Source organism: Macaca mulatta, chromosome 11 (assembly GCF_049350105.2).
Source record: "Macaca mulatta isolate MMU2019108-1 chromosome 11, T2T-MMU8v2.0, whole genome shotgun sequence".
NCBI lineage: Eukaryota > Metazoa > Chordata > Mammalia > Primates > Cercopithecidae > Macaca > Macaca mulatta.
The window spans coordinates 110723822-110736601 of record NC_133416.1 but is presented as its reverse complement, the minus strand read 5'-3'; the positions used below and the strand labels follow the sequence as shown (position 1 = coordinate 110736601).

Sequence of the window (12780 nt, the reverse complement as noted above, 5' to 3'; positions counted from 1 at the left end):
AAATGGTGCTTTTACTTTTCGTTCTTTAAGGAATCTCCACGCTGTTTTCTACAGCAGTTGTACTAGTTTACATTCCCACCAGCAGTGTAGAAGTGTTCCCTTTTCACCGCATCCCTGCCAACATCTATTTTTTTTAATTTTTTTTGATTATGGCCATTCTTGCAGGAGTAAGGTGGCATCACATTGTGGTTTTGATTTGCATTTCCCTGATCATTAGTGATGTTAAGCAGGTTTTCTCTTTACTTCCCATGCATGTAATAACAATTTCCATGTTTTTTGGCCAGAAGATATACAAATAGCCATTCAGGAATGACCACTGAAAGCTAGCTAGTTTGCACTGCTCAAAATGGGAATTCAGAATAAAATGAGAGTTGGTCTAGGGTCAGCATAGCCGTGTGCAGTGTCTAGTACCTGCTCTCCTTGGAATCGATGTTAAATTAATTTAAGCTTAAAAACTTGCTTCAATTTACCATTTTCTTTTCTTTGGCAGTATCATCTGTGTTTTACCCAAGGATGCTTTTTTTGGACGTTGTTTAAATTGCATTTCCGAGGCTGTCTGTAGGTGATCACGCTTGGCTCAGGGGCTCGGATTTATTTTTTCCTTTGAAAATGGCAGATTTTGAGAACTTACAGAAAATGATTCTTCCTTGAGGCTCTCAGTTGGGTAGTGATGAATGAAGAAGGAGCGAGACACTTGACATTCTTGTATTTTTTCCTAATTCTTCAGTAACAAATATTGCATCATTGAAGCATCAGGTAGTTTAGGTTCAATACCTACTGAATGGCACAGATCGGGGGGGCGGGTATGAGGAAACCCTGGTGTGAAAAGATGACTCTACCCATAAAGCTGCCACACTGAACACTTTACAAGAACTATTTCATTTTGACATCAGGTGGGCTGGGTTTGAACACCACCTCCATCACCTATTAGCTGCACACCTTGAGCAAGGTACTTAACATCCTTATGCCTCAGTTTGTCTCTTGTGTAAAACAGAGAAAATAATAGTAGCTACCTCAAAGAGTCCGTTTGAGAGTTAGCAAAATTTTTACATGTAAAGCACTTCAAATACTTAGTACCTACCTGGCTTATAAACATTTTTAAATATTAGCTATCCTTATTAGTTCTTACATGATTGCCACATTTTTACAGATGAGGAAATTGACCTTTAGAAAGATCAAATAATTTGCACAAGGTCACAGTTGGCAAGTGGCTGAGCCAGGATTTGAAAACAAGTGTTTCGGGGGCGGAGCAAGATGGCTGAATAGGAACAGCTCCAGTCTCCAACTCCCAGCGCGAGCGACACAGAAGACCGGTGATTTCTGCATTTTCAACTGAGGTACTGGGTTCATCTCACTGGGGAGTGCCGGAGGATCGGTGCTGGTCAGCTGCTGCAGCCCGACCAGCGAGAGCTGAAGCAGGGCGAGGCATTGCCTCACCTGGGAAGCGCAAGGGGGAAGGGAATCCCTTTTCCTCGCCAGGGGAACTGAGACACACAACACCTGGAAAATCGGGTAACTCCCACCCCAATACTGCGCCTTAAGCAAACAGGCACACCAGGAGATCATATCCCACTCCTGGCCGGGAGGGTCCCACACCCACGGAGCCTCCCTCATTGCTAGCACAGCAGTCTGTGATCTACCGGCAAGGCAGCAGCGAGGCTGGGGGAGGGGCGCCCGCCATTGCTGAGGCTTAAGTAGGTAAACAAAGCCGCTGGGAAGCTCGAACTGGGTGGAGCTCACAGCAGCTCAAGGAAACCTGCCTGTCTCTGTAGACTCCACCTCTGGGGACAGGGCACAGTAAACTATAACAAACGCAGCAGAAAACTCTGCAGACGCAAACGACTCTGTCTGACAGCTTTGAAGAGAGCAGTGGATCTCCCAACACGGAGGCTGAGATCTGAGAAGGGACAGACTCCCTGCTCAAGCGGGTCCCTGACCCCTGAGCAGCCTAACTGGGAGACATCCCCCACTAGGGGCAGTCTGACATCCCACACCTCACAGGGTGGAGTACACCCCTGAGAGGAAGCTTCCAAAGCAAGAATCAGACAGGTACACTCGCTGTTCAGAAATATTCTATCTTCTGCAGCCTCTGCTGCTGACACCCAGGCAAACAGGGTCTGGAGTGGACCTCAAGCAATCTCTAACAGACCTACAGCTGAGGGTCCTGACTGTTAGAAGGAAAACTATCAAACAGGAAGGACACCTACACCAAAACCCCATCAGTACATCACCATCATCAAAGACCAGAGGCAGATAAAACCACAAAGATGGGGAAAAAGCAGGGCAGAAAAGCTGGAAATTCAAAAAATAAGAGCGCATCTCCCCCGGCAAAGGAGCGCAGCTCATCGCCAGCAACGGATCAAAGCTGGACGGAGAATGACTTTGACGAGATGAGAGAAGAAGGCTTCAGTCCATCAAATTTCTCAGAGCTAAAGGAGGAATTACGTACCCAGCGCAAAGAAACTAAAAATCTTGAAAAAAAAGTGGAAGAATTGATGGCTAGAGTAATTAATGCAGAGAAGGTCATAAATGAAATGAAAGAGATGAAAACCATGACACGAGAAATACGTGACAAATGCACAAGCTTCAGTAACCGACTCGATCAACTGGAAGAAAGAGTATCAGCGATTGAGGATCAAATGAATGAAATGAAGCGAGAAGAGAAACCAAAAGAAAAAAGAAGAAAAAGAAATGAACAAAGCCTGCAAGAAGTATGGGATTATGTAAAAAGACCAAATCTACGTCTGATTGGGGTGCCTGAAAGTGAGGGGGAAAATGGAACCAAGTTGGAAAACACTCTTCAGGATATCATCCAGGAGAACTTCCCCAACCTAGGAGGGCAGGCCAACATTCAAATCCAGGAAATACAGAGAACGCCACAGAGATACTCCTCGAGAAGAGCAACTCCAAGACACATAATTGCCAGATTCACCAAAGTTGAAATGAAGGAAAAAATCTTAAGGGCAGCCAGAGAGAAAGGTCGGGTTACCCACAAAGGGAAGCCCATCAGACTAACAGCAGATCTCTCGGCAGAAACTCTAGAAGCCAGAAGAGAGTGGGGGCCAATATTCAACATTCTTAAAAGAATTTTAAACCCAGAATTTCATATCCAGCCAAACTAAGTTTCATAAGTGAAGGAGAAATAAAATCCTTTACAGATAAGCAAATGCTTAGAGATTTTGTCACCACTAGGCCTGCCTTACAAGAGATCCTGAAGGAAGCACTAAACATGGAAAGGAACAACCGGTACCAGCCATTGCAAAAACATGCCAAAATGTAAAGACCATCGAGGCAAGGAAGAAACTGCATCAACTAACGAGCAAAATAACCAGTTAATATCATAATGGCAGGATCAAGTTCACACATAACAATCTTAACCTTAAATGTAAATGGACTAAATGCTCCAATTAAAAGACACAGACTGGCAAACTGGATAAAGAGTCAAGACCCATCAGTCTGCTGTATTCAGGAGACCCATCTCACACGCAGAGACATATATAGGCTCAAAATAAAGGGATGGAGGAAGATTTACCAAGCAAATGGAGAACAAAAAAAAGCGGGGATTGCAATACTAGTCTCTGATAAAACAGACTTTAAACCATCAAAGTTCAAAAGAGACAAAGAAGGCCATTACATAATGGTAAAGGGATCAATTCAACAGGAAGAGCTAACTATCCTAAATATATATGCACCCAATACAGGAGCACCCAGATTCATAAAGCAAGTCCTTAGAGACTTACAAAGAGACTTAGACTCCCATACAATAATAATGGGAGACTTCAACACTCCACTGTCAACATTAGACAGATCAACGAGACAGAAAGTTAACAAGGATATCCAGGAATTGAACTCATCTCTGCAGCAAGCAGACCTAATAGACATCTATAGAACTCTCCACCCCAAATCAACAGAATATACATTCTTCTCAGCACCACATCATACTTACTCCAAAATTGACCACGTAATTGGAAGTAAAGCACTCCTCAGCAAATGTACAAGAACAGAAATTGTAACAAACTGTCTCTCAGACCACAGTGCAATCAAACTAGAACTCAGGACTAAGAAACTCAATCAAAACCGCTCAACTACATGGAAACTGAACAACCTGCTCCTAAATGACTATTGGGTACGTAACGAAATGAAGGCAGAAATAAAGATGTTCTTTGAAACCAATGAGAACAAAGATACAACATACCAGAATCTCTGGGACACATTTAAAGCAGTGTGTAGAGGGAAATTTATAGCACTAAATGCCCACAAGAGAAAGCAGGAAAGATCTAAAATTGACACTCTAACATCGCAATTAAAAGAACTAGAGAAGCAAGAGCAAACACATTCGAAAGCTAGCAGAAGGCAAGAAATAACTAAGATCAGAGCAGAACTGAAGGAGATAGAAACACAAAAAACCCTCCAAAAAATCAATGAATCCAGGAGTTGGTTTTTTGAAAAGATCAACAAAATTGACAGACCACTAGCAAGACTAATAAAGAAGAAAAGAGAGAAGAATCAAATCGACGCAATTAAAAATGATAAAGGGGATATCACCACCGACCCCACAGAAATACAAACTACCATCAGAGAATACTATAAACACCTCTACGCAAATAAACTGGAAAATCTAGAAGAAATGGATAATTTCCTGGACACTTACACTCTTCCAAGACTAAACCAGGAAGAAGTTGAATCCCTGAATAGACCAATAGCAGGCTCTGAAATTGAGGCAATAATTAATAGCCTACCAACCAAAAAAAGTCCAGGACCAGATGGATTCACAGCTGAATTCTACCAGAGGTACAAGGAAGAGTTGGTACCATTCCTTCTGAAACTATTCCAATCAATAGAAAAAGAGGGAATCCTCCCTAACTCATTTTATGAGGCCAACATCATCCTGATACCAAAGCCTGGCAGAGACACAACAAAAAAAGAGAATTTTAGACCAATATCCCTGATGAACATCGATGCAAAAATCCTCAATAAAGTACTGGCAAACCGGATTCAGCAACACATCAAAAAGCTTATCCACCATGATCAAGTGGGATTCATCCCTGGGATGCAAGGCTGGTTCAACATTCGCAAATCAATAAACATAATCCAGCATATAAACAGAACCAAAGACAAGAACCACATGATTATCTCAATAGATGCAGAAAAGGCTTTTGACAAAATTCAACAGCCCTTCATGCTAAAAACGCTCAATAAATTCGGTATTGATGGAACGTACCTCAAAATAATAAGAGCTATCTATGACAAACCCACCGCCAATATCATACTGAATGGGCAAAAACTGGAAAAATTTCCTTTGAAAACTGGCACAAGACAGGGATGCCCTCTCTCACCACTCCTATTCAACATAGTGTTGGAAGTTCTGGCTAGGGCAATTAGGCAAGAGAAAGAAATCAAGGGTATTCAGTTAGGAAAAGAAGAAGTTAAATTGTCCCTGTTTGCAGATGACATGATTGTATATTTAGAAAACCCCATTGTCTCAGCCCAAAATCTCCTTAAGCTGATAAGCAACTTCAGCAAAGTCTCAGGATACAAAATTAATGTGCAAAAATCACAAGCATTCTTATACACCAGTAACAGACAAACAGACAGCCAAATCAGGAATGAACTTCCATTCACAATTGCTTCAAAGAGAATAAAATACCTAGGAATCCAACTTACAAGGGATGTAAAGGACCTCTTCAAGGAGAACTACAAACCACTGCTCAGTGAAATAAAAGAGGACACAAACAAATGGAAGAACATACCATGCTCATGGATAGGAAGAATCAATATCGTGAAAATGGCCATACTGCCCAAGGTAATTTATAGATTCAATGCCATCCCCATCAAGCTACCAACGAGTTTCTTCACAGAATTGGAAAAAACTGCTTTAAAGTTCATATGGAACCAAAAAAGAGCCCACATCTCCAAGACAATCCTAAGTCAAAAGAACAAAGCTGGAGACATCATGCTACCTGACTTCAAACTATACTACAAGGCTACAGTAACCAAAACAGCATGGTACTGGTACCAAAACAGAGATATAGACCAATGGAACAGAACAGAGTCCTCAGAAATAATACCACACATCTACAGCCATCTGATCTTTGACAAACCTGAGAGAAACAAGAAATGGGGAAAGGATTCCCTATTTAATAAATGGTGCTGGGAAAATTGGCTAGCCGTAAGTAGAAAGCTGAAACTGGATCCTTTCCTTACTCCTTATACGAAAATTAATTCAAGATGGATTAGAGACTTAAATGTTAGACCTAATACCATAAAAACCCTAGACGAAAACCTAGGTAGTACCATTCAGGACATAGGCATGGGCAAAGACTTCATGTCTAAAACACCAAAAGCAACAGCAGCAAAAGCCAAAATTGACAAATGGGATCTCATTAAACTAAAGAGCTTCTGCACAGCAAAAGAAACTACCATCAGAGTGAACAGGCAACCTACAGAATGGGAGAAAATTTTTGCAATCTACTCATCTGACAAAGGGCTAATATCCAGAACCTACAAAGAACTCAAACAAATTTACAAGAAAAAAACAAACAACCCCATCAAAAAGTGGGCAAAGGATATGAACAGACATTTCTCAAAAGAAGACATTCATACAGGCAACAGACACATGAAAAAATGCTCATCATCACTGGCCATCAGAGAAATGCAAATCAAAACCACAATGAGATACCATCTCACACCAGTTAGAATGGCGATCATTAAAAAGTCAGGAAACAACAGGTGCTGGAGAGGATGTGGAGAAATAGGAACAGTTTTACACTGTTGGTGGGATTGTAAACTAGTTCAACCATTATGGAAAACAGTATGGCGATTCCTCAAGGATCTAGAACTAGATGTACCATATGACCCAGCCATCCCATTACTGGGTATATACCCAAAGGATTATAAATTATGCTGCTATAAAGACACATGCACACGTATGTTTATTGCGGCACTATTCACAATAGCAAAGTCTTGGAATCAACCCAAATGTCCATCAGTGACAGATTGGATTAAGAAAATGTGGCACATATACACCATGGAATACTATGCAGCGATAAAAAAGGATGAGTTTGTGTCCTTTGTAGGGACATGGATGCAGCTGGAAACCATCATTCTTAGCAAACTATCACAAGAACAGAAAACCAAACACCGCATGTTCTCACTCATAGGTGGGAACTGAACAATGAGATCACTTGGACTCAGGAAGGGGAACATCACACACCGGGGCCTATCATGGGGAGGGGGGAGGGGGGAGGGGGGAGGGATTGCATTGGGAGTTATACCTGATGTAAATGACGAGTTGATGGGTGCAGCACACCAACAAGGCACAAGTATACATATGTAACAAACCTGCACGTTATGCACATGTACCCTACAACTTAAAGTATAATAATAATAAATAAATTAAAAAAAAAAAAAGAAAACAAGTGTTTCTGTCTCCTTTGCTTAGGTTATTGGCCATCTTATATTATTTTGCAAAAAGGAAGTTGTAGGGTAGGACACACATATTTATAAGTAACTGTAATTTCCAGCAAATAAATAAATAAGCAAATAATAAATAAATGGTGCTAGGATAGATTACATCTAGATGGGGAAATGGGGACATTTCAGAGAGGGGTAACATTTCTTCTCAGCCGTAGTGTGAACAATTATAACACTGTCAGTCAAATATTGACTGAATTGCATTTCCAGTTATTGGTTATGGGTGTTCAAATTTGGCTTGGAACATTTTTCCTATTTAAATGTTAAATTTGGAAGTATACCATGAAAATGACACCTCCAATGACTTAAGTGTTGCTAAGACAAACTCAAAATCTTTTAAAGCTCCTGGGAAATAATTTCTCTATGGCTCTCATGTTTGTTTTGGCAGCAAAATAATCCTTCGACTCACACAATTTATTAAATTTTGCTGATCTTATGGCCACCTTCTATTCTTTTTCTTGTTTTTACACTTTCACAACAATGAAATGTTTTAACCTTTTTTGTTTCATAAGTTGAACATATACTTTATACCCCAATAAACTCATTATAAAGTTGAAAAATTATAAATCAAACCATAGTAACTTGGGGACCACCTGTGTCTTAATTTACCCTTACAACAATCCTGAAAATAAGATTTTGGACTCATTTTATAGATAACGTTTGGAAATGAATGATTTGCCCAAGTTAGAGAGCCAGGCTGAGGGCCCAGGTTCCCCTGCATCCAATGCCCAGCCCTCTCACTTCACACAGGGATGAATAGCTATGGTAGTCGGGGTTGAGGCACAGCTTGCATCGTCACATCCATGCCCTCCAGAAGTCATCAAATATTCTCTGATGGGAGAGCTGGGGTTCTTCAACATGCCAGGAGCTTATGTCTTGCAATGCCTGATGTTATGCTCAAGTCCTAAATTAATGGTTGTGCCTGATGCCTCTTCAAATATAATGGATCTCATGAATGGAACAGCTTGCTAATTCCACATGTGTCGATGAAAGGTTGACTTTATTACCCGCCCCAACTCCACCAGTTTTTTGGAGACAAGGTCTTACTGTGTCCCCCAAGCTGGGTGCAGTAGTGCAATTATAGCTCACTGTAGCCTCTAACTCCTGAGCTCAAGAGAGTCTCCTACCTCAGCCTCCTAAGTAGCTTGGAACTACAGGTGTGTGCCACCACGCCCCACAACTTAAAAAACAATTTTTAAAAAGATTTTTTTAAGATTACAGGGGTGACCCACTGTGCCCAACCTATTTTCCACTTTTATGCCCCCCTGCCCAATCCATTTTGGTACATACCCTGGTACATCATAGAAAATGTAGAAAGTAGAGAAATGCATAACGCAGTAAAAAAAAAATATATATAAAAACATGCATTTGATACATCACCCAGAGACCACTTTGTTGCATGCCTCTTCTAGCCCCTGTTTTATGTACTTTCTTTCTAACCTAGTTGAATTTATACTGTATGAAATCATGCATCACTTTACAATGGGAACATTCCTGAGAAATGTGAAGTGAAGCAACTTTGTCATTGTCTGAACATCATAGAATGTACTTACACAAACCTAGATGGTCAAGCCTAATGCTCCTAGGGTACAAACCTGCACAGCAGGTTACTCTGCTGAATACTGTAGGCAATTGTGACACAATGGTATTTGTGTATCTAAGCATATCTAAACAAAGAAAAGGTACAATAAAATTATATTATATTATAATCTTACAAGACCATCATAGCATATACAACCCAATATTGACCAAAACATCACTATGTGGCAAATGACTTTATATATTTTGATCTCTTAAAAAAATTTAACTCCCCAGTGACTGCACTGGAGTTGTTTTGTGTGTGTGTGTGTGTGTGGCGGGGGGTGGGGGGTTGCGTGGGGGGGCGTTGTTTGTTTGTTTTAGCATTTTATAAGATAAATTGCAGAAATTTCACATCCACTTAGAATAAATGGCTGGTGATACCTCTTATTTGATTTTCCAATAATGTGTCTTATTTGAAAAGTTTTGGATCTGACAGAGCAGTTAGAGGAGAGGATCTATCAGCTTTATAATTATCACATCAGGATCATCCAGGAAAAGCTCCAGGGGTTCACTCAGAAAGTGGCAAAGATCAGCCATTTGAAAACAGAGCTCAACCAAGTTGGCCACAGAAGGAGACTGTGTACACAGACCTGTGCATCCGGCCTGAGGTATCCCGCCTGAGCAAACTCACTTGGGGGCTCTGCCTGAGGAACTAGGGATGGCCTAGCTGAGAGTAAATGTGAACAGAAACCAGGCAGCCAGCCCTGACTGCACAAGGCCACAGTCCCCGCAAGGCCTGTGGTGCTCTTGCCATCTCATTTGTGACCCCCTGTAACATGGTGTGTCCAAGCGGAGAAGCCAGACCGCTGTCATTTCTCACCATCATGTGATCAGCTGTGTGGTGACAGAAAGAACAAAATCCCCTGCACCCCTGCTGGTCAGAAACTGTCCTCTCCGTCCTCAGCCCTGAGCCCTGCATCCCTGGTATATGCCCCCCAGGGGCCTGGGCAGTGCTAACCTGGGTTTATTTATTACAGCAGAGCCTAAGACTCAGACGTGGGCCAGACCACCACATCCCAGTGACTCATAGCACTCAGATGTGTTCATTTTTCCTGTGGCTGAAACTACTTCTCAGGTGGTTACCAGTCAACATGGTCCCTACCACGTCCCAGTGACTCAGAGCACTCAGATGTGTTCATTTCTCCTATGACTGAAACTACTTCTCAGGTGGTTACCAGTCAATGCAGCCCAACACTGTGGGGTCAGACATGCAGCCTTCTTATTTTCCTCTCCCTTATTCTGCTTCAACGTCCAGCATAAGGCACTACCCCCGGATGGGAGGGTCAGAGGGTGCACTGTGAACCCTTGATGTAAGGGGGGGTCTGCTCAGGCAGAGACCAAGGGGGTCTCCAGGAAGTTGCTTCAATGTCTTCTCTCAATAGAAGTTTCTATTCCAAGGTAAATGGAGTCTGTTCTCATCCATAGTTAAAAGTGGATTGAGAAACTCTACAGAGAATTCCATCTTCTTTTTAAGGAACACATCTGAACAACTTCAGAAGGGAAATTCTGATATTTTAAAATCAGTGTCTGTCACTTCCCACTCCATCCGCTAGCTTCCTTCCTAAGCTCAGAACACAGCATTCCCATGGTCCAGCCAGGCCTGTCTCTGGGAAGGGGTTTGAGAGCTTTAGGCCCCTGGCTGGATGGGCTCACTTGCCAGCTATGAATTCCTGGATTCCTGTGACAGCTCTTTCCAGGATCAGGGTGCTCATGTCATGCGTACCCTCGCAGGTTTTCGTGGCCTCTGAGTTCCTGATGTGCTGGAACATATGATAGTCATCAGAAACCCCAGTGCCCCCCAGCATGTCTCAGGCCTGGCAGGCAACGTCCAGGCTTTTTTCATAGTTATTCCTCTTTAGCAGAGAGACCTGTCCTGGGGATGCGTTGCCCTGATTCTTCAAGTGGCCGTGCTGCAGGCAGGCATGGAGTGGCCCAGCGTGACCTCAGTGAGCATGTTCTCCAACTTCTGAATCAGCTGGTGCCTGAACAACAGGACACCGAACTGGATCCTGTGCAGGGTGTACTGCCTGGCCACGAGCAGACAAGACTCGGCAGCTCCAAGCACGCCCCACATGATACCAGATCTGGTGTTGTTCAGGTAGCCAAAGGAACCCTCCAGGCTGCCTGCACTGAGCAGCACGTCCTCCACCTCTATGCTGTCCACGATGATCATGCCCATGGCAGAGGCCCGCAGGGAGAACTTGCCCTCAATCTTGGAGGCCAAGAGACCCCACATCCCCTTCTCTGACAGGAAGCCCCAAAGGTAGCCATCTTCCAGCCTGCACTACAAACAGGTTGGCCACAGGTGAGGTGGTGACCAAGGTCTCATTGGATCCTGGTGGTGATTCAGGTCCCATTGGATCAGGGTGGTCCCATTGAGGGTGGAGCTCTTATTCCAGGGGTTGTGGCAGGTTCTGATCTCCATGCTGCTGGGGTCACTTCTGCAGTCGGGCTCTGTGAGCCTGAAGTAGCCCAGGAGCTCCCCCTTGGCCAGCAGGGGGCAGGTATAGGTTGCTGCAAACATAATTGCAGTTTTTGTCATTAAAAGTAATGGTAAAAAGCACAATTACTTTTGCACCAACCTAATACTTCTGCCACTGCTCCTCACTGACGTAGGTGTAGATAGGGTGCATGACAAGGGAGGACTAGACACTTGTCGCTGACCTGTAGCCACTGTCCACCCACTCCAGCTTTCAGACCAGAAGTGCAAAGACCACACATGAGACCCCAGTACAGCCATATCCTTTGATGGTGGGGCCTGGTACACCCAGCTCCCAGAGCTGCTATATGGTCCTCCCCGTGAAAAACTTCAATGCGATTGGCCAGCAGGATGCCAGGCATGAGTCACTGCTGGTGGTAGGTGTGGAAGATGTCCCTGATGAGGATCTCATCTGCCCTCATCTGCTCCTGCAGCACCAGCGGGTCCTGCCAGTTACACTCGGGATGCAAGGTGCCTCAGTGCCTCTGACCCTGGGCATGACCCTGTCATGCTGCTCAGGTAGCCCTTGGATTATGGGACAGAGTCCACCTGGGGCAGGCAGACAGTTGGGAAGGGGCTGCAGATGCACAGTGCAACCAGAGTCCTTAAACTTGGCCGGTCAGCTCTGTGTCCTCCCATCTTTCTTGGTCTTGAGACCCGTGAGTGCAGAACGCGCAGGCCGGGTCTGCGGGCTCAGTAGCCCTACAGAGACGCCTCTCAGGACCATGTGAGCAGTGGGCAAGGGGGCAGAGTGAGGACTGTGACCTGGAGGAGCTGGGGTGCCAGAATGGAGTCGCTCCCAGCCTTGGCCCTGGCCCCTGCACCCTCCCGACCTGGTACCTCCCAGTTCACCACATATTTTAATCTTAAATTTCTTGGTGACAGTGGGTATTTTCCCAAAGATTTGTAAGCACCCACAGATTCCTGGCTTAAAAAGATGTGTCCGTATTCCTTCAACCTATTAATTTGTCGAATCCTTTAGCTGTCCATTCTTCATTTAGTCCTCTCGCTAGTATGATCATAACTATTCTACGAAGAAGTTGGAGGAATTTTTGGCTCTAACAGACTATCCACAATTTTGTTGACTGAGGTTTCAGGTGGCATTGTAAACAAGAAAAGGAATGACAGTAATTTATTGCTGCAAAATTACAGTGGGTTTGTAGTATCCTATATCACTGTAATATTGGACTATCAAAACTCACGGGGAGCAAAACATTTGCTGTGAACCGCAGCACAACTCAACATGC

At 43.6% G+C, this 12780-nt stretch overlaps 1 long non-coding RNA gene and 1 pseudogene across 1 annotated transcript in view; both read right to left on the bottom strand.

Annotated features, from left to right (window-relative positions):
* The window catches only part of LOC144333000 (uncharacterized), a 52265-nt gene that overhangs the window by 30835 nt on the left and 8650 nt on the right, over positions 1-12780 (bottom strand). The window lies entirely within an intron of this gene.
* LOC100424864 (glutaryl-CoA dehydrogenase, mitochondrial pseudogene) lies at positions 10704-11794 on the bottom strand (annotated as a pseudogene).